Here is a 26,873-nt window from a genome sequence, read left to right as displayed (position 1 = left end):
ATTCTTAGCAAACTAGTGATAGAAGGAAATGCCCTTAAGTAGACAGAGGACATCTGTGAAAATCCGAAAGCTAACACTATTCCTAAGAGTAAAGTACCAAAAGCATTCATTCAAAGACTGGAAACAAGGCAAATATTCCTTGTCCTCCATTGGTCAACGGTGTACTAGGTACTGGGAAAAGCAATGAAAAACACAGAAAACACTCTCCTCTCAGAAAGTTTATATGCTGTAATAAGCCTAAAAATAATATTTAGTAGAAGTTCTACAATATATCTAGACATTTTAATGAAGGCATTGCTATGGACTAAATGTTTGTGGCCCCCTAAAATTAACATGTTGAAATCTTAATTCAAAAACTGATGGTAATAGGATGTAGGGTCTCTGGGACTTGAGTAAGTTGTGAGGGTAGAATATGAGTAGGGCCATTGCCCTCACAAAAGTGGCTCAAGAGAGAACGAGCACTCCTTCCACTACATGAAGACACAGCAAAAAGGCACCGTTTGTGAATCACAAAATTGGTCCTTTCCACTCATGGAGTGTGCCTCCATCTTTGAATTACCAGCCTCCAGAATTGAAAGAAATAAATTTCTGCTGTTCAAAAGACACCTTATTCAAAGTATTTTTCTAGAGTTCCATATAGACTAAGACAGGTACCACTTAGATTACGACCGTTTGTCCCAAACTAATATAACATAGCCAATTCCCTGGTTACATCATTACACATAACAATATTCAACAGTAACAGTGTAGAACAACAGCCTTCTGGATCACCATTTTTTTTCCTCCATATGCTACTGAATATCAGTAATAAAAAAATAATATCATCTTCTATTTCTCAACTTCTCTTTGAAAGCACATATTTCATATTTGAGAATAATCAAGTGCATGTCTACACTACCTCTGTTTCAGAACAGGAAGCCTATTCAAAATTCAAGCTTTTTAGAAAATATGCACACCCATGACAAGGCCTTTATAAGACGCAAAGCTCCAATTACCAAATAGAACAATCAAGCCCGCGTTTAATTCCTTTATACCTCTCCAAGGCTGCACATGAAGCATTTTTGGAACCTAATTGACATGGAAGGGAGGATAAACTATGCACAACAAATTGGGTGTGAAATAATGTTCATTTAGATCATCCTCATTCCACAAAAGTGCTGCTTGGAAGTTTTTTGAAAGCACCAAGGGGTTGGGAGTCTCTTTAACTGATTTTGGCACAGCGTCTTGGCTGCCATCTCTGGGAGTGGTTTGGTTATACTGTGATGTTTTTCCTTAAATGTTACTCTTTGAATATGTCTCTCTCATATCCTAGAAGCATCGCATTACATTCATGGCTGCCCAAGAAGACGACAAATTTGACTTTTGCAAACTGAGGACATTCAGCTAAGATCATCTCATGAAACTTGGATAGAAATCACAATAAGGGATCAGCAGATGCTTTAAAGCAAAATCTAGATTAGCTATGTTATATTTGCAGAAAACAATGCAGAAAGAAGACTGGTTTGACAAATGATCAATAGAAATTCCCATCTAGCAATACAATATTATTATTTAAAAAATAATATCTTCTAAGGAAAAAAATATGTGGTCCCTGTGTTCTGAATGAACTTATTCTTCCTCCTCTGTCAGAGCACTAATTATTTATCTCAATTACTTATTTCCTTTTTTTTTGCTTGAATATTAAAGAGTTTTCAGTTCCTTAAGGAGCTGTTATGGTTATTCATTCACATATTAATCCTCAGTGCAATTTCTTCCTCATTGTATGCACTCAAATGTTATTATAAAAGGGAGGAAGGATAGAATGAAAGAAGGAAGGAAGGAAGGCAGGATGGAAAAAGGAAAACATTAAGCTTTTGAGCAGCCTGATTTGATAATAAAAGATAATTAATTCATAAAAGATTATTTTTTTGTGTAAACTTGCCTCCTCATGGCAATCATTTTGGGATACTTATTAAAATAAATAATAATTTTCACCACTATAAAGTAATTTCCATCAGTATATAAACCTGTTATTATATTTTAAAAAGGAAGAGGTAAACTCTCTACTTCTTCCTCTCTTCTACAGTGTAGGGTCAATATGGTTACATGGTTTTCACAAAGTCACATGTCGCAAGCCATCCATGAGCTGTGTGTGAGCCATGCGCATTCGGGCATATGAGGAGACTGGTCTGGTGTTGCGTGCTTATTGGGCTGTGCGACACAAGTGTGCCTTTTCTCTCGCTCTGCCTATGATCCCACACAGCACCTGAAATGGCATGACTTGCCGAGATGTCAATCTGCTGACCACACAACATTACCAAGCAAGATTCCACCCTTCAAAACCCGATCCCTTGCCTTATTTGGGTGGTACATTCTATCGATTATCCTTTCCCCAATAAATAGAGGGGTTCAAGGTGTGCTTGCTCTCTTGCCTCTTGCCTCCCTTGCTCCTCTTGCTCTCCAGCATGGGAGCTGACACCTGAGGCCTCAGAACCTTCCCTGACCCCAGAAAGAAGGTATTTTCATGTTTGTGTGGTGTCTTCTCTGTTTTCTTAATCATTGATACAGCCAGCTCCTTGAGCCCAGCTCATCTCGTCAGCCTGGCCAGGTGGCGACAGTCACATGCACAAGGAACAAAATGAAGACCAAACACTAGAACTGAGCCTTCTGTTTTCAAAACCCTCTCATTACTCTAAATGCAGGTAGAACCACACCATAAGACCACCTCCTGCACACACTCCTGACAACTTGCTCGGAGCTCCCTTCCTTCCCAGACTATAGATGGCAAAGTATTCTGTTTTGCAATTTTCTTCCTTCACTCCTGGCTTCCATGCATTCAGCTTTCCTGATTCAACGAATAAAATTCTCGAAGGAAAAGGCCAGCCTTTCTCTCTGCCAGGGTGTGTCAGTAAGCAGATTTGGAGGTAAAGGGCTGGGCTCCTCTGCTGCAGAACAGAGCACCTGTCCTGAGCTTAGCATTGTGCACTCACTGTTATCTGGTCCCAAGCTCAGTACTGCTTTCTTAAGCTCTCAAACCAATGTTTTTTGCGTGACCTTCCTTCCAACCAATGACAGCCTCGTCCACTTCTCTCTTGACTCCCTCTCATGCAATCAGATCTCAGTCCTCATTACCCCAACACTGACAGATATCCAGGGTATTCTTCAACCTTTATAGGAATCGAAGGTATGCCCATGCCTCCATTCCCAATAACATTCCATCCCTCCCCTCCCAGGAACCCAGAGAAACTGCACAAAGTACCCTCAATGGGCTTGCAACACTTTACCACCACTTCAGGAAGATTGGGGTCTCCTCAGGTCCTCTGTGTTCTAGAAAATATCTGGCACTGGGACTTTAACTTAATTCATTTTTTGTTCATCCATACTTTTGCCAAATAGTTACTGAATGACAGCCAGGTAATGTAAATGCCTCATTCTAACACTGTCCACTCATAGCCCTATCTTTTTTTTCTCTCTCTTGTTTGCAGTCAACATTCTCAAATGAGATGACTTGCCTGCCTGCCTCTCTTTCTTTCTTCATCTGGTTACCTCCTTCCCTCTTGAGACAGGGGTCAATAGGTAGATATAGATTAGATAAACAGATAATCGTTGGGCCAATATTTTAAAAGGATAAACCTTTTTTTTAAGTTGAAATGATGAATTATTGGATAATCTATCTAGAAAGCTCAGAATCCAATATGAAATGATAGATTATCAAGGATGTCATATTTGAGGGAAAATTTGGCTCTTTCCCATATGCATGAAGGTTCATTTCTCTATTTAAATAGTAGAAATACATGAAATATTAAAGTGGTATCTAACATTTCCTTTTTCTTTTTTTTTTTTTTTCTCTTTTTGTTTTTGTTTTGCTCGGCGATGCTTTCAGGAAATAGTATAGTTTCAATTACTAGTAAAAAAAATGAAGATTCTATAATGAAATAGCATGTTGGATTAGTGAAAACCTAAAATATAGAGATCTATTAACATATTACATAGCTGGGCTTGGTGGTACACACCTGTAATCCCAGTGGCTCGGGAGGCAGGGGCAGGAAGATCTTAAATTCAAAGCCAGCATCATCAAAAGCAAGGCACTAAGCAACTCAGTGAGACCCTGTCTATAGATAAAATACAAAATAGGGCTGGGGATATGGCTCAGTGGTCAAGTACCCTTACATTCAATCCCCAGTAACCCATCCAAAAAGATATTATATTTTGTGTTATAGAAAAACAAAACAGTATGATATACTCAAATAATAATCAGTTTTGATAAATAAGCTGCAAAACTAGGTAGGTGATTATGTTTTGCGTTTTGAGTAATAATTGATGGCCCATTACCCCTCTTAGGTCTCTCTCTCTCTCTTTTTTTAAATAATAGGCTCATCTGTGGAAATCATCACTAGTCAATTTTCCAACTTCTCATCCAATCTCTGATTTTTCTCTACATGGCTATGGTTTCCACAAGTGTCCCCTAAAAGCCCATGTGTCAAAGGCTTGGTTCCCAACCCATGGTGGTATTAGAGATCTTCTGATCACACAGGGTATGCCCTTGAAGGGAACAATGGGATCCTGCTCCTTTCAGTTCCTCTCTTTGGTTTCCATCCACTATGAGGTGAGTAACTTGCTCAACCACATATTCCCCACCATGATGTGCTGTATCACCACGGACACAGGAGCAATCAGGCCAACTGACCATGAAACAAACCTCCAATTCTATGAGACAAAATAAACCTTTTCTGATTTTAAATTGATTGTCTTGAGTATTTGTTACAGTAATGGAAAACTGACTAACAGAACAAGGTTCCCAACAGTTGCAACCCTGGCCCTTTGAAACTACCACTAGTGACCCAAGGATATACCATTCTCAACAGCAGTAAGTGCTACTGGTGGGCTAAAGTAGATTTTAGATGACAGTGAAGAAACCAAAAATCCACCAAGCTAGCTGTAAAGGCAACCTCTTGAACCTTGCTTTGCTTAACCTAATACAAGGCAAATTGCTCCATGTAGGATATTAGGAAGAATGTAAGATATGTTATATGCTCTTGATCTACAGAGTATACCCAATAAATGTATAAAGGTATATATTATGATTACTCACTTCTGTATCTCTTTCATACCTTCACTTGTACAACTAAGAACATTTTCATTTCAAATATTTAATAAACCCTAGACCACTTTTTAGAAACACTTTTCTTTCAGAAAACCATTAGTTCTTCCTAAACAACTATGGAATTTGTGCTTACCATTTGCTATAGTTTGTTATAATTTTTGACTCTCCTGGAGTTACCAAAAACCTGTGAAGTTAAAACTACACAGGTTTTAACTTCCATGAGTAGCAATTAGGTAACTCCTGTGTTTACTACAATTATCTTTCTGTACTTACAGTGTAAAATCAACAATATTTTTGTTTCTGTTTTTAGCCAACCACTTCAAACTCATTTTTACAAGTGTTAGGATGTAACAAATGACATTAAAATACATATGGTTCCCCACAAAAGGAAGAATACTACTTAAATCCAAATGGATAATAGAGTTTTCAATTGTATGAGGCTAATCTTTGCATCCTCCTTAACAAAGTGTTTCACTAAGCAAAATAAATGGGCAGTGTTATGGTTTGGATGTGAGGTGTCTCCAAAAAACTCAGATGTAAGACAATGCAAGAAAGTTCAGAGGAGAAATGATTGGGTTGCTAGAGTCCCAACCCAATCAGCAAATTAATCCCTGGAAGGGATTAACTGAGTGGTAACTGAAGTGGCAGGGTGTGACTGGAGGAGGTGGGAATTGGAGGCGTGGTTTGGGGATATATATTTTGTATCTGGAGAGTGGAGACTCTCTTTCTGCTTCCTGGTCACCTCATGAGCTGCTTCCCTCTGCCACACTCTCCTTCATGATGTCCAGTCTCACCTTGAACCCGTAGGAATAGAGCCTGCTGTCTGTGAATTGAGACATCTGAAACTTGAGCCCTTAAATAAACTTTTCCTCCTCTACTATTGTTCTGGTCAGGTCTTTTAGTCACAGCAGTGAAAAGCCTGACTAAAAACAGGCAGATATGGTTATGAGACAGATTCTAAATTTTACTGACCTTCATGCCCTTTATTTCATATGCGAGCTACAGATGCTTCATTTAACTGAAGTGGGGTCTCTAAAAGACACAGAGTTGATAATATTTTGTTGACTATTTTGAGTTATAATGGTACTATGAGTGCTAAAAGATTGTTTTCTTAAAATATCATACAAATCTTTTTCACAAATATATGAAAATTAAGGAGATATTATTAGATCAGACATAATAAGTAAATTAAGAGGATTATTAAAATATATTCCTTCAGGGAAATGCTAGTTCTGCATAATTCAAAATATTCTATCCTCAAAGTTTCATCTCATAGAAGTTTAGGTTGTGTATCACTTATTAATAGCCTAAAGACTTGTTCTCCTGTCAGGTGAAAACTAAATTCCCTTCATCCATCATTAAGTATTGTTTATCAAGATGCTGCCAATGAATTAGTAAAAGCCTTATTATCCAATGTAGCACAGTTGGGTACCTTAGCTGGAATGAGTTCTTGAAATTAAGAAGCTTACTGATAAAAAAAAGAAAGAAATATTTATTCTCTTTTCCCCCAGATTCAAGAAAAAAAGAAAATTTAACAAACAAAATAAAGTCTTAAGAGACAAACATCAAGGAAGGCTATAATTACACTGCAATCAGCACCATACTTGTCAACTGTGGGAGCAGAAATTATCAGACATGACCCTAAATAACTTAACTTACTTATGTCTCAGCATACACAGAAATGGCACATACTCATTTCTTCTTCTTTAATTATTTGGAATGGTTGATGTTGAATAATTCTGAGAGTTACTAGTCCTGAAGATAACTTCAAAAAGAAATCTCTTTTCATATGTGTGGCTGCAATATTAGACTGCTATAAAATATATAAATTAGAAAACTTGATTTTTCCATGGTCCCAAACTAGAACTTATTTAATTTAGAGAGATGGAGGAATAAGTGTGCTTATCTGATGTGAAAAAGTCATTGATCATAGACTCATCTAAAGAACCATACCCCAAATGTGTGCTAGGAGATAAGACTCAATTTTGTTAAAATTAGGATAGGATGTATATTTCAGAAAGTAAATGAAGGAATTTTAGGACATAAATTGATGTCTATGAGTCATTTTTTGAGAACAAAGGAAGAACTAGGGGCTAATAATCAGATAATATAATTAATTCTATCAAGAAAAGAGCTAAAAGTATTACCCATTGCTTTACTGTTCTTCTCTTTACCAGAACAATAGTTGAGTCCCTTCTGATGTCCTGAGTTTTCTTCTTTGATACTAACATATACCTGTTGGTTGGTATAGTTTATAGTATCCCGATCCATCTATTCTAGCTCATTTCTTTTTTTCAGAAGGAAAGAAAGTTCCAAAATGCATTATAACATAGAAAGGTGTGGAATTCTGCAGTATTTTATCATAAGCATTTCTTTATAATAATACTGCACTCTTAATTGAATTTATAACATCCCAATTAAAAATACTTTAAACACTTTTTCTAAAATGTCCCCTTGCCATGCACAAAAGTTAACTCAAAGTGGATCAAGGAGCTAGATATCAAATCAGAGACTCTGCGTCTGATAGAAGAAAAAGTTGGCGCCGATCTACATATTGTGGGGTCGGGCTCCAAATTCCTTAATAGGACACCCATAGCACAAGAATTAATAACAAGAATCAACAAATGGGACTTACTTAAACTGAAAAGTTTTTTCTCAGCAAGAGAAACAATAAGAGAGGTAAATAGGGAGCCTACATCATGGGAACAAATTTTTACTCCTCACATTTCAGATAGAGCCCTCATATCCAGAGTATACAAAGAACTCAAAAAATTAGACAATAAGATAATAAATAACCCAATCAACAAATGGGCCAAGGACCTGAACAGACACTTCTCAAAGGAGGACATACAATCAATCAACAAGTACATGAAAAAATGCTCACCATCTCTAGCAGTCAGAGAAATGCAAATCAAAACCACCCTAAGATACCATCTCACTCCAGTAAGATTGGCAGCCATTATGAAGTCAAACAACAACAAGTGCTGGTGAGGATGTGGGGAAAAGGGTACTCTTGTATATTGCTGGTGGGACTGCAAACTGGTGTGGCCAATTTGGAAAGCAGTATGGAGATTCCTGGGAAAGCTGGGAATGGAACCACCATTTGACCCAGCTATTGCCCTTCTCGGACTATTCCCTGAAGACCTTAAAAGAGCGTACTACAGGGATACTGCTACATCGATGTTCATAGCAGCACAATTCACAATTGCTAGACTGTGGAACCAACCCAGATGCCCTTCATTAGATGAATGGATAAAAAAAATGTGGCATTTATACACCATGGAGTATTACGCAGCACTAAAAAATGACAAAATCATGGAATTTGCAGGGAAATGGATGGCACTAGAGCAGATTATGCTTAGTGAAGCTAGCCAATCCCTAAAAAACAAATACCAAATGTCTTCTTTGATATAATGAGAGCAACTAAGAACAGAGCAGGGAGGAAGAGCAGGAAGAAAAGATTAACATTAAACAGATACATGAGGTGGGAGGGAAAGGGAGAGAAAAGGGAAATTGCATGGTAATGGAGGGAGACCCTCATTGTTATACAAAATTACATATAAGAGGTTGTGAGGGGAATGGGAAAATAAACAAGGAGAGAAATGAATTACAGTAGATGGGGTAGTAGGGGGGATAGTAGAGGATAGGAAAGGTAGCAGAACACAACAGTTACTAATAGGGCATTATGTAAAAATGTGGATGTATAACTGATGTGATTATGCAATCTGTATTTGGGGTAAAATTGGGAGTTCATAAACAACTTGAATCTAATGTATGAAATATGATAGGTCAAGAGCTTTGTAATGTTTTGAACAACCAATAAAATAAATAAATAAATAAATAAATAAATAATCCTTAAAAAAATAAAATAAAATAAAATGTCCATTATAAATGCACCTTCCCTGAATAGGTTAATTACTTCTTCATTCAGCATCATATTGAGCTCAGAACTTCTTGACAAATGTAGGGAAGTAAGTAATTTCTTTTATCAAATTGATCAAATGATCTGCTTGATCATTGTCCAATACAGAATGGCTTATTTATATTCTTCTGGTACCAAAACTTAGGGTAACCTTACTAAATAAATGTTTCCTTACATGAAGTTTTTCAGTAGCAAAATGGGTAATTCATTGACTTCTGACAATGCAAGTTCTGATATGAAGATTAAAGCCTGGTTCTCAAGAACTAGGAATCCAAGACAGAGACAGGGCGACCAGAGGGAGGCACAGAACTTGAAGGACATGGAGGGGTGGGTGGGTAAAAATATTTTGTGACATTGACCTTGAGGTGATTAAGGAGAGAGAGAGAGAGAGAGAGAGAGAGAGAGAGAGAGAGAGAGAGAGAGAGAGAGAGAGGTTGGAAAGATAGGGAGGGTTGGATGCAGATTTTGGGACAAAGAACAGAAGAGTACAGGAAGATGTCTTGACCAGGGGAGAGGCTACGTGAATAAAGGCTAGAAAGGAGGCACAAGCACATTGGTATAACCATCTGTATTTCCTCACCCATGGACTGACATGTCATCTTTCCTGGTAATTTTTCTACTGATGGTATGTCTTAATTTGTATTCAATTGGAGGAATTCTTTCCCTGGAAATTGAAATACTCCATCTGGCTATACATGTTGCAAAATATCTCTTTCATAGACATGTTTTTCTTTTTTCTTTCTTTTTTTGGGGGGGCACCAGGAATTGAACCCAGGGGCACTCAAGCACTGAGCCACATCCCCAGCCCTATTTTATATTTTATTAGAGACAGGGTCTCACTGAGTTGCTTAGTGCCTTGCAGTTGCTGAGGCTGGCTTTGACTCGTGATTCTCCTGTCTCAGCCTCCCGAGCCACTGGGATTACAGGCGTGCTTCACCGCACCCAGCCACATGTTTTTCATTTTGATACATCAAATTCAATAAATTTTTCTATATGGATTTTTTCTTATTCAAAATAATTTTTCTCCCAAATAAAAAACATACATCATAATCATGTTTTATATTTTTGTTTTTAAGTCATTTATCATTTTTTGATACAGAATGGGAAAATTCTTAAGGATACATTAATGAATTGAGTTTTTTTTTTGTGTGTGGGTTACTAGGGATTGAAGCCAAGGGCATTTATCACTGAGCTACATCCCCAGCCTACCTTTCTTTTTTTTCTTTTTCTGCTATTTACTCACAGTTATTTTCTTCAGTTAATTTCTTATGGATGTCCACGATGGTGAAATTCAATGTGGTATGTTAATATACATACATAGGAAAGTTATGTCAGATTCATTCTACTGCCTTTCCTATTCCTATCCCTCCTCCATGCCCTTCATTCCTTCTTGTCTACTCCACTGAAGTTGTGTTCCCTCCCTGCTTTATTGTGGATTAGCTTTCATATATCAGAAAAAACATTCAACCTTTGGTTTTTTGGGGACTGGCTTATTTCACTTAGCATGATACTCTCCAAATCCATCCATTTATCAGCAAATGCCATAAAGCCATTCTTCTTCATGAGTGTGTAAAACTCCATTGTGTATATATACCATCAATTTATCTGTTGAAGCTTACCTAGGTTGGCTCTATAGCTTATCTGTTGTAAATTGTGCTGCTATAAACATTGATGTGACTGCATCATTGTAGTATGCTGATTTTAAATCCTTTGTCTATATACCATGGAGTGGGATAACTGGATCAAATTGGGTTTCCATTCCTAGTTTTTTGAGAAATCTCCATACTTCCCAACCCCTTTTATTTTTCATTTTGAGACAGGGTCTCATGAAGTTACTTAGGGCCTTGCTAAATTGCTGAGGCTGGCTTTGAACTCTTAATCCTCCTGCCTCAGACTCCCAAGCTGCTGGGATTACAATTGTGCACCACCACACCCATCTATGGATTGAATTTTGTTCTGCAAGAAAAGATATGCTGAAATCCTAAACCCCTTAAACCTCAGAATGTGAACTTATATAGAAATGGGGTCTTTGCAGATATAATTAGTTTAACATAATTAGTTTATAATATATAATTATATATTATATATATAACTATATTATGTATAATATATATAAACTATAATTATATTATGTAATATATATAATTATATAATGTATAATATATATATAAGCTATATATATTATACATAATATAATTAATTTAACATAAGGTGAAGTGATACTAGAGTAGGGAGCCCCTCATCCAGTATGACTAAAATCTTACAGAACAATGCCACATGGAGGGACACAAGCACAGAGGGATGAAAGCCAGGTGAGGACAGGGGTTAGAGTGGGTCCCTGGGAGCACACTTTGGGGTATATATTTCATATCTGGTGAGTCCCCACTTCTTTCTCTCTCTCTCTCTCTCTCTCTCTCTCTCTCTCTCTCTCTCTCTCTCTCTGCTTCTTAATCATCTTGTGAGTTGCTTCTCTCCGCCACACTCTTCTGCCGTGATGTCCTGCCTCATCTGGAGTCCTGAGGGATGGAGCTGGATGTCTGTGGACTAAGACCACTGAAACCAAATTAAATTTTTTCTTCTCAAAATTTATTGTCATCCAGTCTTTTAGTTACAACAGCTAAAATGCTGACTAAAGGTCACATATACTCTGAGCTCCAAGATAGAGAGTTCCCCTGCTCTAAGCCCTTGTAACACCCTCTACTCACTCTAGCACGGGACTTATTATGCTGTGTGCAAATGTGCATTTCCTACAACAGTCAGAAAGTCCCAGAAAATTAGGAACTGTGTTTTATTCCTCATTACTTATTGAATGCCTATGAGAGTCACTGCTCAGGGGGATCTATCAAAATTTACTAAATGCAAACAGAAAAGAGATGCAATACATCTAATAGAGAGCCTATCTTTAATAACAGAAGGCTTAGGTAAGGCTTCAACCAATAATCAATTATGGAAAATGCATAGGGGGATTCACACATAAATCTCTAAACATATTGAAGACCAGATTTCTAATCTACTAGAGACAGGGCTCTATTTTGCTATTCAAAAGTAACTATAGGCATTAAACACCATGCTTAGTAGTAGCAGAAACTTTAGTTGTGAAATTTTGCCCTAATATTAAAAACTACCCTCCTGGTCCATAGCAGTAGTATACAGAGGTTCCTGTGAGAAAATACTAAGACTTATTTCTGCTTTTGAGTTCTCTAATTTTGCTTTTATATCTTGGAAAATATTCAGCAGAGATGATATATTCACATCCCATGAAGTGTGTTGTGATTCATGCATAACTAAAAATTTTAAGATGTGCTATCAAAAGGCCAGTTCATACATGGTTGAAACAGAATATGGTCCCTCTATGTTTTTTGATTCAGGAAATCATGTTATTTATGGGCCTAATTGATGTTCAAAGATTATTGTGAGCTCACTATAGAAAGGCATCAAGCTTTAGCTATAGTCTTTTGGGAAACAGTGGGAACTCACTCAATAACTAGATAATGAAAGAAGAAAGACACCCCAGCAATACAGAGCAGAAACACATCCACAAGCAATAACATCTACATTAAACAACACCATGATCATAAACCAAAGATAGCATAGGAACTGATATGTGTGTGCTTAGCCACCTAGACTACTGGAATCTTTCTAGGTAACCATGCTTTAATTGAAACTCAATTCTAAGAAAACCAGAAGTTTCAGATAGATTCTTCTTTTACAATCAGCTTTTTAATGTATGAAATGTTACAGACACTTCATAGGGTTCGCCTCCTGTTCTGCACACATGGATGATTACAGTTCCCTGAAACCATGCATTCAGGTGGGCTACATGACTCTTTTTAAGCAGTGGCTTATAAACTTATAAGCAATGTGTGTCACTTACAGATCATGTATTTGACCGCAGAAAGAGAATCCACCAATGCTTTTTGCCCCTGTTGCATTAAGGAGTGATCATGATGGTGCAGCTGCATGATAGTAGGGTCTTAGTTGGCATTGCTGGGTGGTGTCATATAGGACAACTGTCAGTATTAACAAAGATTTCGACGAGAGATAAACCTTTCATTATTCTATGTCTGTGAGATTTGACAATCCTTTGTTATCACAGAATCACCTAAACTATTTTAATTAATACAGCATAAATTGGCATTTACCAGAGGTATTTGAATCACCCTATAATACTAATAAACTTACAAGGAAGAAAGTTTCGAGAAATTTAAAAGTATGTTAGGCTCATCTTTTTGAGACTACATTTTCTGAAGTTTCGTGGTTTAAAATAAAGTCTATTCTTGAGAATAAAGTGACTCCATGTCTATATAAGTCTTTAATTACCTTGATATTTAACAGATGCAGTGGAGAAGTTAATATAGACAATGAATGTAGTCTTAAGCAGATACCCCAGGGAGGTACAAAAATTGGTTGCTAGTAGAGGTGACCTTTAACTAATGGAGGAATGGAATAGCACTGGTCACCTTAGGGATTTAATGTGGTTGTTTAAGAAAAGAGATTGCCTGTTGAAGGTGGCCTTTGGCAGCTATAGCTGTATTTATGCTGTCAGCCAATTCAATCAACGCTGTGAATGTATGTTCCAAAGAAGTAGATCAGGATAAAATTAACTACTGTATTTTTTACTAAAGAAAATTAGAAAATGCTATTGTCAGTAGTTTGAAACTTCAGACTGAAAGGAACCTTAAATATCATTTCTTTCTTTTTCCAAATTAGAAAGTTTTGATCCAAAGAATACCTCGTTCAAGGTCAGAGGCAGATATAAAACAAGAAGCCAAATTCATTGGCCAAAATTTTCTTTCATTGGCCAAATTCTCAGGCTAATGAACTCCCATAAATATTTAAGAAACAATGAAAATTATTAACAAGTTTTAATTTTGAAAAGATTCTGAGTCATAAGATTCTAGCGTTTTTATTTTTTGATTCATACATGGAAAGAAACTTGACCTGGTAAGATAAAAGATGGACAATCTCCACTACCAACAGCCTAACCCAGATTGAAAATACTGCCTCATCTATAGCTATTGGGCTATGTGAGGCTGGTAGTTCTATAAAAACAAGTGCATTAGGCTCAAAGGGGAATAGCTAATAAAAATCCAAGTCTAAAGCGGCCTTCCTGATTTTCATTTGTCCTTCAAGTCTCAGGTGAAATGAAAACTGACTCAGAACAGCCATTCCTGACCTCCCCACTATGTTGAGCTGCTAAACAGGCAGAGGATCTTTGTAGCTACAGAATTCCCTGCTTGCTCCACTGTCACCATCTTTAAATTCTCAATAACTTTTAAATAAGGAATGCTGAATTCTCATTTTGCATGGGACTCTGCAAATTATGTAGATTGTCCTGATTACATTATATTTAATTCCCTGTGCTGTTTGCACATAATAACACCTAGTATTTCTCCTTCATGGTTTGACTGTGTTTAATTATGTAACTACTTGTTTGCCATCTCTTTCCACTTATATAGTAGAAGTTCTACCAAAAAAAAGAAAAAAATAGGTTTTATCTTTTTCACTGTTTTTATCCATCCTGCTTAATGGAGTTGCTGGGTTAAAACAGCTTTGATAAAACTGCTTTGATTAGTGATGGATAAAAACATCAGTGAATTAATTAATTTTAGTAAGTAGACAAATAAAAGAAACCTGGTGAAGATTTTAGGTGGTGAATAGAATACTAAGCAGCCTGGAGTTTGGGAGAGGTGTAGAAAAATGAAGGTAGATGTATAAAGAGAGAGTAAAGTACAGTGTGAAAGCCAAGCAGAATTCGACAGTTACCACAGGTGCTGTCATGAGCTTTGGAGGCATGAAATGATAACATGTTTAATGCCTGCATTTCTGAGTTGGATTTCACATCCTTGAAAATTTGTATTCTCTTCGCATAACATCATGGCATATTTTAATGTATGGCAACACATTTCACTCCTTGCCGTAATAAATCCAGCCTACGATATATGTAAATATTATAAAGAAAGTGTGTGTGTGGGGGGGGTGTGGGTGTGGGTGTGGGTGTGGGTGTGTGTGTGGGTGTATGCATCAGATACTAGGTCAAGGCTAAGAGTATGAGACTAAGAACCATAATACCTCGAATTTTATTTTATTAGCACATCTTCTATATTTTGCATCATTTTGCTATATCTTGATAATTATGTGATATTGAACAACATAGTTTACCTCTTGCCTCAGTGTGCTAATCTGTCAAATAGAGACCATAACTCCTTTTATAAGGTTATTTCAAGATGTTAAATAAGACAATGCATATAAAGTTCCTGGTAGATTACACAGGCATATAATAAGCATGTAGTAATGTTGATAACACTATAATCTATAAACAATACAAATCTCCTCTATTAGATTATTTTGTCACTTTTGTTGTAACAAATTCAAATAGAAACACTAGACAACAGGAATGCCATTAAGTATAAATTTTAACATTGAAAATATTAAATAAATTTCAAGAAAAAGTCATTGTCGTTGTTACTAATGCATGCATATGTTTCTTTTGTTTTATTTTATTGTAATAAAATTGATATGCAGTGATAATCACATGTTAAGTACAGAATTTGACAAGTTTGACACAAGTATAAACTTATATAACCACCACTTCAAAGAAGATGTAGATTGCTCCTTCATTCCAGAGTTTTCTCATAGCCCTTTTCTGTCAATCTCTACACTCCAGAATTGTTGTTTGGATGCTTCTCACAATAGCTTAGTTTGCCTGCTTATATAAGTGGAACCACACATTATATACTCTTCTTACAATGACTTATCCCATTCAATATCATGTTCTTGAGGTTTATCAATGGTATTATATCTGTCAGTAGTTTATCCTTTTAATGGCTTTGTGACTTATTCTGTTACATGAATCCTCCATAATTCATTTGTTCGCCTACTGATGGACATTTTTTCCATTCCTTTTTCCTTGAATTCATTAAACATTGTTCACAATGAGTGTTTTAAGTTCCTAATCTTCTAATGCTAGAGCATCTCAAGGTCTATAAATATTGACTACTATTTTCTTATGTCATATTTTATATCATATTTTCCTGCTTAGTATACCAATTAACTCCTTATTTTATAATTGGACAGTATAGATAATATATAGGGCATCTGAATTATACTGTCTTCATTTAAAAGAACTTATGTTTTAGTCTGGCAGATCATTATATTTTTAGCAATCCTTTTCATTCTATCATGCTTATTTTTTATAGATTTATTATGACAATTCTTAAACAGACAAATTTTTATGTAATTTTTTTATTTATATATGACAGCAGAATTCATGACAATTCTTGTTACATATATTGAGCACAATTTTTCATATCTCTGATTGTATACATAGTATATTCACACCAATTCGTGTCTTCATACATGTACTTTGGCTAGCCAACTTTCATAATAAGACTCGTGTGGCACAAGAATTAAAAATCAAGAATCAATAAATGGGATGGATTCAAACTAAAAAGCTTCTTTTCAGAAAAAGAAACAATCTATAAGGTGAATAGAAATCCTACATCTTGGGAGCAAATCTTCACCCCTCACACATCAGAAAGAGCGCTAATCTCTGGGGTATATAAAGAACAAAAAAAGCTAAGCACCAATAAAATAAAATAAAATAACCTAATCAATAAATGAGCCAAGGAACTGAACAGACACTTCTCAGAAGATGATATACAATCAATCAACTTATATATGAAAATATGTTCATTATCATATATGTTCATTATCACTAGCAATTAGAGACATGCAAATAAAAACCACTCTAAGATTTCATCTTACTACAGCCAGAATGGCAGCTATTATGCATACAAACAACAATAAGTGTTGGTGAGAATGTGGGGAAAAAGGTACACTCATACACTGCTGGTGGGACTGCAAATTGGTGCAGCCAATATGGAAAGCAGTATGGAGATTTCTTGGAAAATTGGGAATAGAACCACCATTTGACTGAGCTATCATTCTCTTCAGTCTATACCCAAAGGACTTAAAAACAGCATACTACAGGGACACAGCCACATCAATATATTATAATAAAATTATTACAAAATTCATGTACAAATTAGAAAATAAGATACAGAATTTTGCTGAATGTCATTGCTTCATTATTACATAAATAAGAATTATATTAAAAGAATACAGAAAAGCTAATCAACTTGAGGAAGAGAATAATCAACAAAATAAGCAACAAAAATCATGTTATTGTATTTATTTATTTTTTTTTAAATTTTTTATTGTTGGTTGTTCAAAACATTACAAATTTCTTGATATATTTCACACTTTGATTCAAGTGGGTTATGAACTCACATTTTTACCCCATATACAGATTGCAGAATTACATCAGTTACACATCCATTGATTTACATATTGCCATACTAGTGTCTGTTGTGTTCTGCTGCCTTTCCTATCCTCTACTATTCCCCCTCCCCTCCCCTCCCCTCTTCTCTCTCTACCCCCTCTACTGTCATTCATTTCTCCCCCTTGTATTATTTTTCCCTTTCCCCTCACTTCCTCTTGTATGTACTTTTGTATAACCCTGAGGGTCTCCTTCCATTTCCATGCAATTTCCCTTCTCTCTCCCTTTCCCTCCCACCTCTCATCCCTGTTTAATGTTAATCTTCTTCTCATGCTCTTCGTCCCTACTCTGTTCTTATAAACAGACAAATTTTGACTGAATTGTTTGGTGAACACTTATAGCACATCTTCTATATTTTGCATCATTTTGCTATATGTTGATTAATAACATATGTGAATGAATATAAATGATTATATTAATTTGATTATATACATTTGCTCTTATCCATCTGTATGTTCATTCACCATTTGTTAATGCATTTAAATATGTGTTTTAAACCTCAATATCTTTGCATCTACAAAGTTCAGCATGTCAGCCTTGTTCATCAGGATTAATATGAATCTTTATCAATTTTTCTTAGTCTTGAGAATATAGCCTCTAATCTATGATGCAGTTATTATTTTGAAGGTGGAGACTTCCTACAGCCTCAGCTGAATGCTTGATGTTCTCACCAAGACTACTTTTGCTAGGATATACTTCTAAGTTCTCACAGACTTTATGATCTCAGTCACACAATAGTCACTCTCTTCCTGTGGTCTGGCTCCAAGTGTGACCAGTACAGCCCAGTCTCCAGGAGACTGTCCCTCATGCAGCCTTCTGGAAGTTCTTTTCTAGAGTTTTCTTCCCTATACATAATACCCCATGAATACCAGTTGACCTTAAACTTACCAGTAGCTCTTGAACTTTAACTCAAAGAGAAATGTGTCAGCCAGACACAGTGGTGCACACCTGTAATCCCAGTGGCTCAGGAGGCTAAGGCAGGAGGATCATGAGTTCAGAGCCAGCCTCAGCAAAAGCAAGGTGCTAAGCAACTCAGTGAGATCCTGTCTCTAAATAAAACACAAAATAGGGCCAGGAATGTGGCTCAATGGTTGAGTGTCCCTGAGTTCAATCCTGGCACACACACACACAAAAAAAAAAAAAATACAAGAGAAATGTGTCAACAACTTGGACTTCAAATACTTGCACTAACAGCTAGAGTGGTACCATCCAAAAAAACTTCCCATGCTGATGAAACTAATCTATTCCATACTGTTTAACAGAGAAACCACATCTGGCTATTGAGAATAATAAATGCATATTGTTTAACTGAAAATAGGATTAAAAATGTTATTCAATTTAATTTTAATTACCAAATGTGGTTAGTAACTACCATATTAAACCATTTGTGTCTAAGAAATCTCCCTAGGTAGAAAACAAGCAAATGTGGTGCCATCCTATAATATTTGTCCCTTCTTAAGAATTTTATATTACTGTGCTATCTATTGGTTGAGCCTAAAAAGATATACATTATCTATTATGCCTTGTTTATTTTGTAAGTTTTTTTTAATTGGAAAAAGACCATCCTGTATGCTAATCAGTTGACTGATGACTGACTGGAAGCTATTCAGTAGCTTCAGGATGGAGATTGGTAACTGGAAAGACCAAGGCAGGATAAGAGGGTTGTGACTTCCAGCCCTACCCTCCAACCTTCAGAAAAGAGAGTAGGACTGAAGGTTAAGTTGATCACCAATGTCCAACAGTTCAATCACGCATATCCATATAATGTAATCTCTATAAAAATCTAAAGGGACAGGGTTCAGAGAGCTTCCAGAAAGCTAAACATGTGGAAATTGTGGAGGGCGCCACACCTGGGGACAGCATGCCCCTCCCAACAGGCCTTGATCTATGCATCTCTTTATCTGTAACCTTCATGATACCATTTATAGTAAACTGGTACACACAAAATAATATCAATATCAGCTTTCAGTTTTTCCTGGGACTGTATTGGCTTTTGTTTACATGAAAAACATGAATTGATTCAGCTAAATATTAATTTTTGGTAAAAATAAGAATTATTTTTACCTGGTAAAATAAATAGGAGGGGAAAAAAAAGAATCTACATATTTGTACCTGCACTCCTATGCCTTACACAGTTTGATTCCTGGGAAGAGTGTTTCATTCATCCTTTGTTAGAACATAGGCAGGGAAAGATCTTATACCTCCTAGAGACTCGAACCTAGGCTCAAAGAGTTATTTCCCAAAACGGGGTTTATCCAGGGATAAACCAAAGCAAAGTAACACATGAAGCAAATTTCTGTGAAGTTATTTAGCCTCCAAGAAGGGAAGCAGAGCAGCAGCCCAGGCTGAAGCCGGCTCTGTGGCCTCCTTTGTGCTCTAAGGCCTATGTTTGCCTTTCTCAGGGCATGTGCAAATCACAAGGAAGTCAGGGTTTCTTACCTTTATTAGGCTGGGAGCAACTTGAGCACAAGACTCTCTTGTCTGTGTCCCCAATCTTAGGTTTAGCAGATATCAAAATGCATATGCTCAATGAACAAAGAAACACTTGATCTGAGACTTTAAGTAGAAAAGAGCACCAGGTACCAACTTGAAGTCTTATTTTCCTCTCTGCTTTGTGAGAATGGAAGAAAACTGCAAAACACCTCATTACTAAAGGCAGGTTGCAGAAATCACAGGGAAGAGGAATTTTTCTCCCCTTGGATTGCTCAACTTAGACCCCCAGAACGCCAGTCTTGACCTTCAAGGGAGTTCTAGAGTCTCATGCAAAAAATGCCACACCTCTTACAAGGAATGATGGAGATCTAAGCAACTTTAACTTTGAGATCCAGTTTTATGTAGAAAAATCAATTTTTTAGCCCCAAGGTGTGAGTGTGTACAGGAGGAAGCTGCGTTAAAGCAGTCAATTATTCAACTCCCCCTTCCTGGTAGGGTATTACTCATTGAGTTTGTCATTTCTACAATGACCTAAACTCAAGAGTGCCTGCACAGCACTAATAAAATGTTTTATCCATTTGCTATTTAATTCTTCTACTTAATTTTCTTGCCATTGCACATTTTGCTTAATTCAATTGGATGCATGGTTTCTTCTTTAAGGTCTCCACAAAAGGACTGAGAGTCCCTTTGCAATTATAAGTAATCCTACAAAGAAATGAATAAAGACTCAATTATGGAGTGTGTTAAATGTAAGCTGTGCTGTGGCTGGGAATACATCTCTCTCAAGAAGTTCAGTGCAATGTGAAAGAAGATGAGGATTCAAAATGAATTAGATTTCAACAGGCTCACATAGGGGAGCATTTTCCACATTTATTTGATTTCCAAATGCAACAAGCTATTTTAAAAATAAAACAAAAAAGAACCAAAAGATGCATCTTCTGGTGCTGAAATTGTTTTACCGAAAAAACAAACAGGCAAATAAATATCCTTGCTGTGTTTGGCAAACAGCTTTATTACTCCAAATCTATTTTGTTGTGTTTTAAATTTGCTGCTAATACTCAAAGCAATGGATATACACATTATTTTATACAATATTTCATTCTTCTTCTTATCAAAATATTTTGGAATTTGTTCAATTATGTGTGTGTTTTTTTTTTCTGAATTGAAATGTCACTTTTTAAAATTACAAATATAAAGACAGCACCCTGCAGGATAAAGGGAAGCCAGATTCTATGATCATCATGGAGGATTTAATTTTTGATTCAGCTTTAGGGTCCAACTTTTTAGGTCCAACTACATTTCTTTTCTTTCTATTTTTTGTTTCTTGTTACTCATAACTTCCTCCTGTATATTAATGTTTACAGATAGAATTAGCTGCCTAAATTTGATTAGGGCTAAAAGCTAGACTTTTCAAGCATGTCTGATAAGCAGAGCTTATATTTGAGTTGATATGAGCTGGTAATTTACTGGTAGGTAACTCCATTTCTGACAATGCATTAAATTCCGGAATGCCTAAGTGTTTGGCAAAAGTTGTTCCTAAGAAGATTTAGAAAAATAACAGAGCATAGGTCATACTGCCAATTAATCAATTAGTCCTCAGGGAAGAAAAAGGCAAAACAATCACATCCAATCAGGGGCACTGATTGTGCATAGGCAATAGCCTAGAGAAGAAAACCGACTTGATTACAGAAAATTGGAAGAATTGCATTTGACATCTAAATATGTAGTTAACTTTATGAAGAAAGGTTCAAGTGGATTGTGAATGGGTATTACTAATCAAAACACTCTTTCTCTTGACATCCTGCTCCCTCAAGAATAGAAGTATATAATTAACGTGACAGTAGCATGTTTTGTTGAGATGAGGGTGCAGAAGCATGGTTTTATATCTTGTCTTATTATCTAGTGGCCACACTAGCTTGACAAATCCTTAGCAAAAGAGCATTCATACTTTTCAAGGTTGATTGCCTCTCAGGCACATCAATATAATAACAGGCAAGGCTATCTTCAAACAAGGAAGAAGAGTGACTGTTTATTAGCAAAAATCATGCAAACAAACAAAAAAAGTATTCCTATTGTGTATGATACAACAAGGACTCTGTGTGTATGTGTGTATGTGTGTGTGTGTACACATATATTTTGTTTTTGTTTAGGACTCATTCCCCAGCTCAATTTTGCTATTAAATTTTAGAAAATTACTTTATTTTTGCATTCCTTGGTTCCTGTTCTATAACTTACTTTCTTTTTCACTTACAAAACTCTCTATTTCTTATATATTGACAAAGATGCTTTTCCAACCTCTGAGCCTGACTAGTCCCCTTCCCTAGGCATTTCCATAAGAGCCCAGGGTTAGCAAGGATCCTGTTGAGTTAGTGTAGCCCAGTGTCTCTCCTTACTTCTGATGTTTCTTTCCTCTTAGTAATTTTCTATCCAGCTACCCCCATATTTTGCTCCTTAGCCATAAATTCCCACTTTTCCATACTGCATTTAGAGTTCAGTCCAATCTCTCCTCTCTATTGCAAAACCCCATTTAGTAGTCATATACCTATCTCAAGAGTCTGCTTTACCACTTAACAAGAGTCAGAATAGTTTTTGTTTAACAATATTATAAAATGGATATTCTTCCCTAGTTGTGGTGATGTTAAACTAGTTTACAAATAGTCTCAGATTACTGTTCTCCTACCTGAGATTCTGCTATTGTTAGCTTATTCGAGACCCCTCAGTTCTTGGCCCGATTTTAAATTAATTTAATGTAGTTTTCTTTTAGTATTCATTATAAAATATGTTTGAACTTTATATATATATATACATATATATATATACACACATTATATATACATATGTATATATATATATCGAAGAGTATATGTGTGTGTGTGTATATGTACCTTATGTATGTATGTGTATATATATATATATATATGTGTGTGTGTGTGTATATATATATATATATATATATATATATATACTATATATATAAAAGAAATCTCCCCCCATTCTCTACATATCCTTCCTAGTGATCTCCCAAAAGGCGAATTTGATGAGAATCTGTTCAGTTGAGGACTTTCTCTGGGCTCTTATAACCCTCAAGACAAAGTTGGCACTTCCTAAACCCTTCATGATTTGACTCCTTCTAAATTATTCTACACAATCTCAAAATTCTAATGCACTTGCTAGTAAATTTAAGCATATGTAAAAATCTCTCTCACCTGAATCTCCTGACATTTTGCTTATTTATTTGTCTCTTTTTATGCAAAGTCCTAGGTGGTACATTCTGCAATTATGATTGAATAGGCCTAAAATGAAGCCCCAAATTCGCATTTCTAACATGCACCCTGGGGGATTCTGGTGCAGGTGGCTGCCAGGCCAGTCTGAAAAATATTTTGCTTGGCATCTAGTTTCCCAACTGACCCTGTTTCACTACTCTGCGATTCACATGCACTATGTTCTCTACACAGAGTATATTATTCATCTTTTTCAAACTACATATTCCTCAAAATGGAAGCAACAACAAAAATATTTGAAGAAAAGAAGAACAAACCAAAATGTTCTTCTTTCATACATACCTCTCTTTGAAACTTATTTCTCAGCCTTCCATTAAAAACAAAGGTAGTATTCCTACTCAGAACATCATTTTTTAAAAGTGACATATCTCCTTGAACTTACAAATCTCTTTTTTTTTTTAGGAACCCAATTGCTATACTAAGAATTATGAAGGACAAAATAGTGAAACATATTCATAAACTTAAGAATCCAGAGCTAGAGAAGTAGTTCAGTGGTGGAGTGCTTCCTTAGCAAGTAGCAAGGCCCAGTACCAGAAAAACAATAAGAAACAAATAAAAAGAAGACTATTACCAAAGAATTAGACAAAGCATTCTAGATAACAATAAGAATGTGTGTGTGTGTGTATGTGTGTGTATCTCCAAAACAATCTCAGTCCTTGTTCCCAATGTCAATCCAATAAAGAGGATATAGTTTTGAGAAAAAGAAAAAAGAAGGCTTATTGCTTTGCTAGCAGGAACAGGGGGCTTTTAAACAGGTGATTCAAATGCTACATTCCACATGGCATCTTTTGAAGTATTAATGCACTTGTTAATTTGGGAGATAGTCATTTCTGAGATCTTCTGGTACCATCCCTGAAATCTGGACTATTTTATCCCTATGGTGGGTTTGTACTCAAGGACAGAAACTCTGCCTATTTCCCCTGAGATTAGTGAAGGGTGGAGACTAGGGAGGAGCAGGGAGAGAGGAAGAGAGAAAAACATGCCCATTTAAAAAATAAGTTGCAGGGGCAGAGCAGCAAAGATTATTTATATTCAAAGCATAAAGTAGACCACTGTTACATTTATAGTTAAGAACAAGCTTTCAATAGGATATAGGTGTGTATATGTAGATAGAATGATAAGTTTATACACATATTTGTGTGTGTCCTCTCAGTATTTCAAAGAACATATTTGTACTTAAAATATATTTGATGCTTATCTGAAATTAAAATTTAACAGGTTGCCATATATTCATATATTTGTTAAATCTGGCACCTCTAATTTGGAGTCATGAGTTCATGGCCATAGAAGTAAAATATATCCCTGGATTAGTAAAGAGTCCTGAATAGGATTTGTGCCAGGATCTAGCCCACTTGAGTTCTCTCCATTTTCCACTTCCACATCAAATTATATAATCCAGCTAACCAGAATACCAATAAATATAAAAAGTTAAGAATAAAAATGTTTAATAAAAATTGGTGATGACATTAAATCCAGCAAATGTTTTGTTCTGACTGAACATCTGGGGAACTGTGCTTATAGAACAGATGGTAAATTTTATAAACTCTAACAGTTTTAGAAAATCCTTACTCTAAATTGACTCACAAACAAAGGGAAAGGCAGGGCTCTTCCTGTGACTAAAATATGATCAAATTTAAATAAATTCTTTAGACCTTTGGAAATAGGCCTATAGTAGTTGTAATAGCACTTTGGCAGCCAAGTCATTCATAGACATCTTCCCCACTCCATGGAACTGTCCTTCCTTTAAATATAAGGATGAAATTTGCAGAGAAACTGTATCACAAATGTTTCTTGCATTGTTACCAACTTGAAGAAATATTCTACTTTGGAAACTCACAGCTGTGGAAATCATTATGCCCTCTGAAGGGAAAGGTAGAAACAAACATTCAGCTCAAATGAAATCTTATTTTCATGCAAATATCCCTAGTAATGTAACAGAAGGAAGAGAAAGTGGAAATATGGGAAATACATATAGCCAATTGACTGGAATAAAATGTCTGTCAAAAGCCAATAAGTATTCTGAATAAATATTCGTGTTTCACGGCAAGAAACATGAGGGGAAATAAGATGCTTATACAAAGGTTTGGTAATTTTTGGCACAATTGGGAACTCTTCTGATATTGAACTTTTTATTTTATTGCATTTGAAATATTTAACTGTCTCGTACTTATCAGAAACACATTTTATTTTGCAATTCAATTTGTCACTTTCATTATGTGGTCTGAATTCAAACCACCTGAGATTTAATCCTTGGGACATCTTTGAGAGTTGGAGGCCTTGCAAAAAAAAAAAAAAGCCTTAAGCTCTGTCTGTACCTCAGTTTTCCTCATTTGTGATGTGGAGATAATAATAGTATTATCCTCAAATGGTATGATGTTAAATGAGACATTGACTTAAAAACACTTTGAATGATGTTCAGCATAGTAAATAAACATTAGCTATTACTACAGTTTGTTGTCTACCAAATATTCATACTTATTTACACTTATTATGTATTAAACATTTAGGTGTTTTGCATATATTTACTCATTTAATCCTCTCACAGTCTATGAGGTGGATTCTGTTATCATTTTCCCCATTTCACAGAAGGGTAAACTAGAGAACAAAAGCAGAGGTTATAGTTTAGGTTTGGAGTGTTCCCCAAAAGCTCATGAGTTGCAGGCTTGGTCTCCAACATAGCAATGTTTAGAGATGGAGTTTTGGGGACATGGTTAAATGATAGGGGTTCTGATTTCATCAGTGGATTCGTCTATTGATGGGTTCATACTTGAATGGACTATTTGGAGGTGATAAAACTATAGGAGGTATGGCCTAGGAGGAAGCAGGTCATTGAAGACTTGCCTGGAAGGGTATATTTGTCCCTGGCCCCTACTCCCTGCCCCCACACATCTCTCTCTCTCTCTCTCTCTCTCTCTCTCTCTCTCTCTCTCTCTCTCTCTCTCTCTCTCTCTCATTCCTAGTTGCTATGAGGTGAGCAGTTTTCTTCCATCACACACCTGCCAATCTGTTCTGTCTCACCCATGCCCACAGTTATGTTTAGATATTTGGCATCCTCCGAAAGCTCATGGGTGAGACAATGCAAGAATATTTAGAAGTGAAATGATTGGATTGTGAGAGCCTTAACCTCATCAGTGCATTAATTCCCTGATGGGGATTAACAGGATGGTGACTGTAGGCAGGAGGGGCGGCTGGAGGAGGTGGGTCACTAGGGACATGCCTTAGAATGTTATATTTTTCCCCTGGTGAAGGGAGCTCTGTGCTTCCTGTTGCCCTGTCCAGAGCTGCTCTCCTTCCCCACACCCTTCAGTCATTGTATTCTGTGTCACCTTGGACCAGAACAATGGAGTTGTTCATCTGTGGACCAAGACCTCTGAAATCATGAGCCCTAAATAAACTTTTCCTCCCCTATGTTGTTCTTGTCAGGTTTTTTGGTCACAATGACAACAAAAGCTGACTAAAATGCCCACTGCAATGGGGCCAAGTGCCTATGGACTGAAACCTGCGAGACCATGAACTAAAATAAATCTTTCCTCTTAAAATTGTTTTGTTCAGATATTGTTTAACAGGAACAGAAAACTGACTAACACAGAGGATTCCCTAGAACCTCACTTCTGTTTCATTCTTTTCCTTCAAGTCAAACTGTGTCTTTTTTAAAGATACTTTTCATAATTAATCATGGTATTTCAGGCAAGATGTGGCCAAACATTCTTCAACACAGCTTTCAAACTCCCTTCTTGGATGGACTACCAAATTCAGGATGCCACTCCAAAACCCAATGTCTTCATGTGCTGCTCTGACCAGGGAGAATTTAGA

This window comes from Marmota monax, unplaced genomic scaffold (assembly GCF_021218885.2).
Source record: "Marmota monax isolate L192 unplaced genomic scaffold, Marmota_monax_Labrador192_F-V1.1 WCK01_AAM20220418_F8-fsc00047, whole genome shotgun sequence".
NCBI classification, from domain to species: domain Eukaryota; kingdom Metazoa; phylum Chordata; class Mammalia; order Rodentia; family Sciuridae; genus Marmota; species Marmota monax.
The sequence above is the reverse complement of the archived record's forward strand: the minus strand, read 5'-3'. Positions refer to the sequence as shown.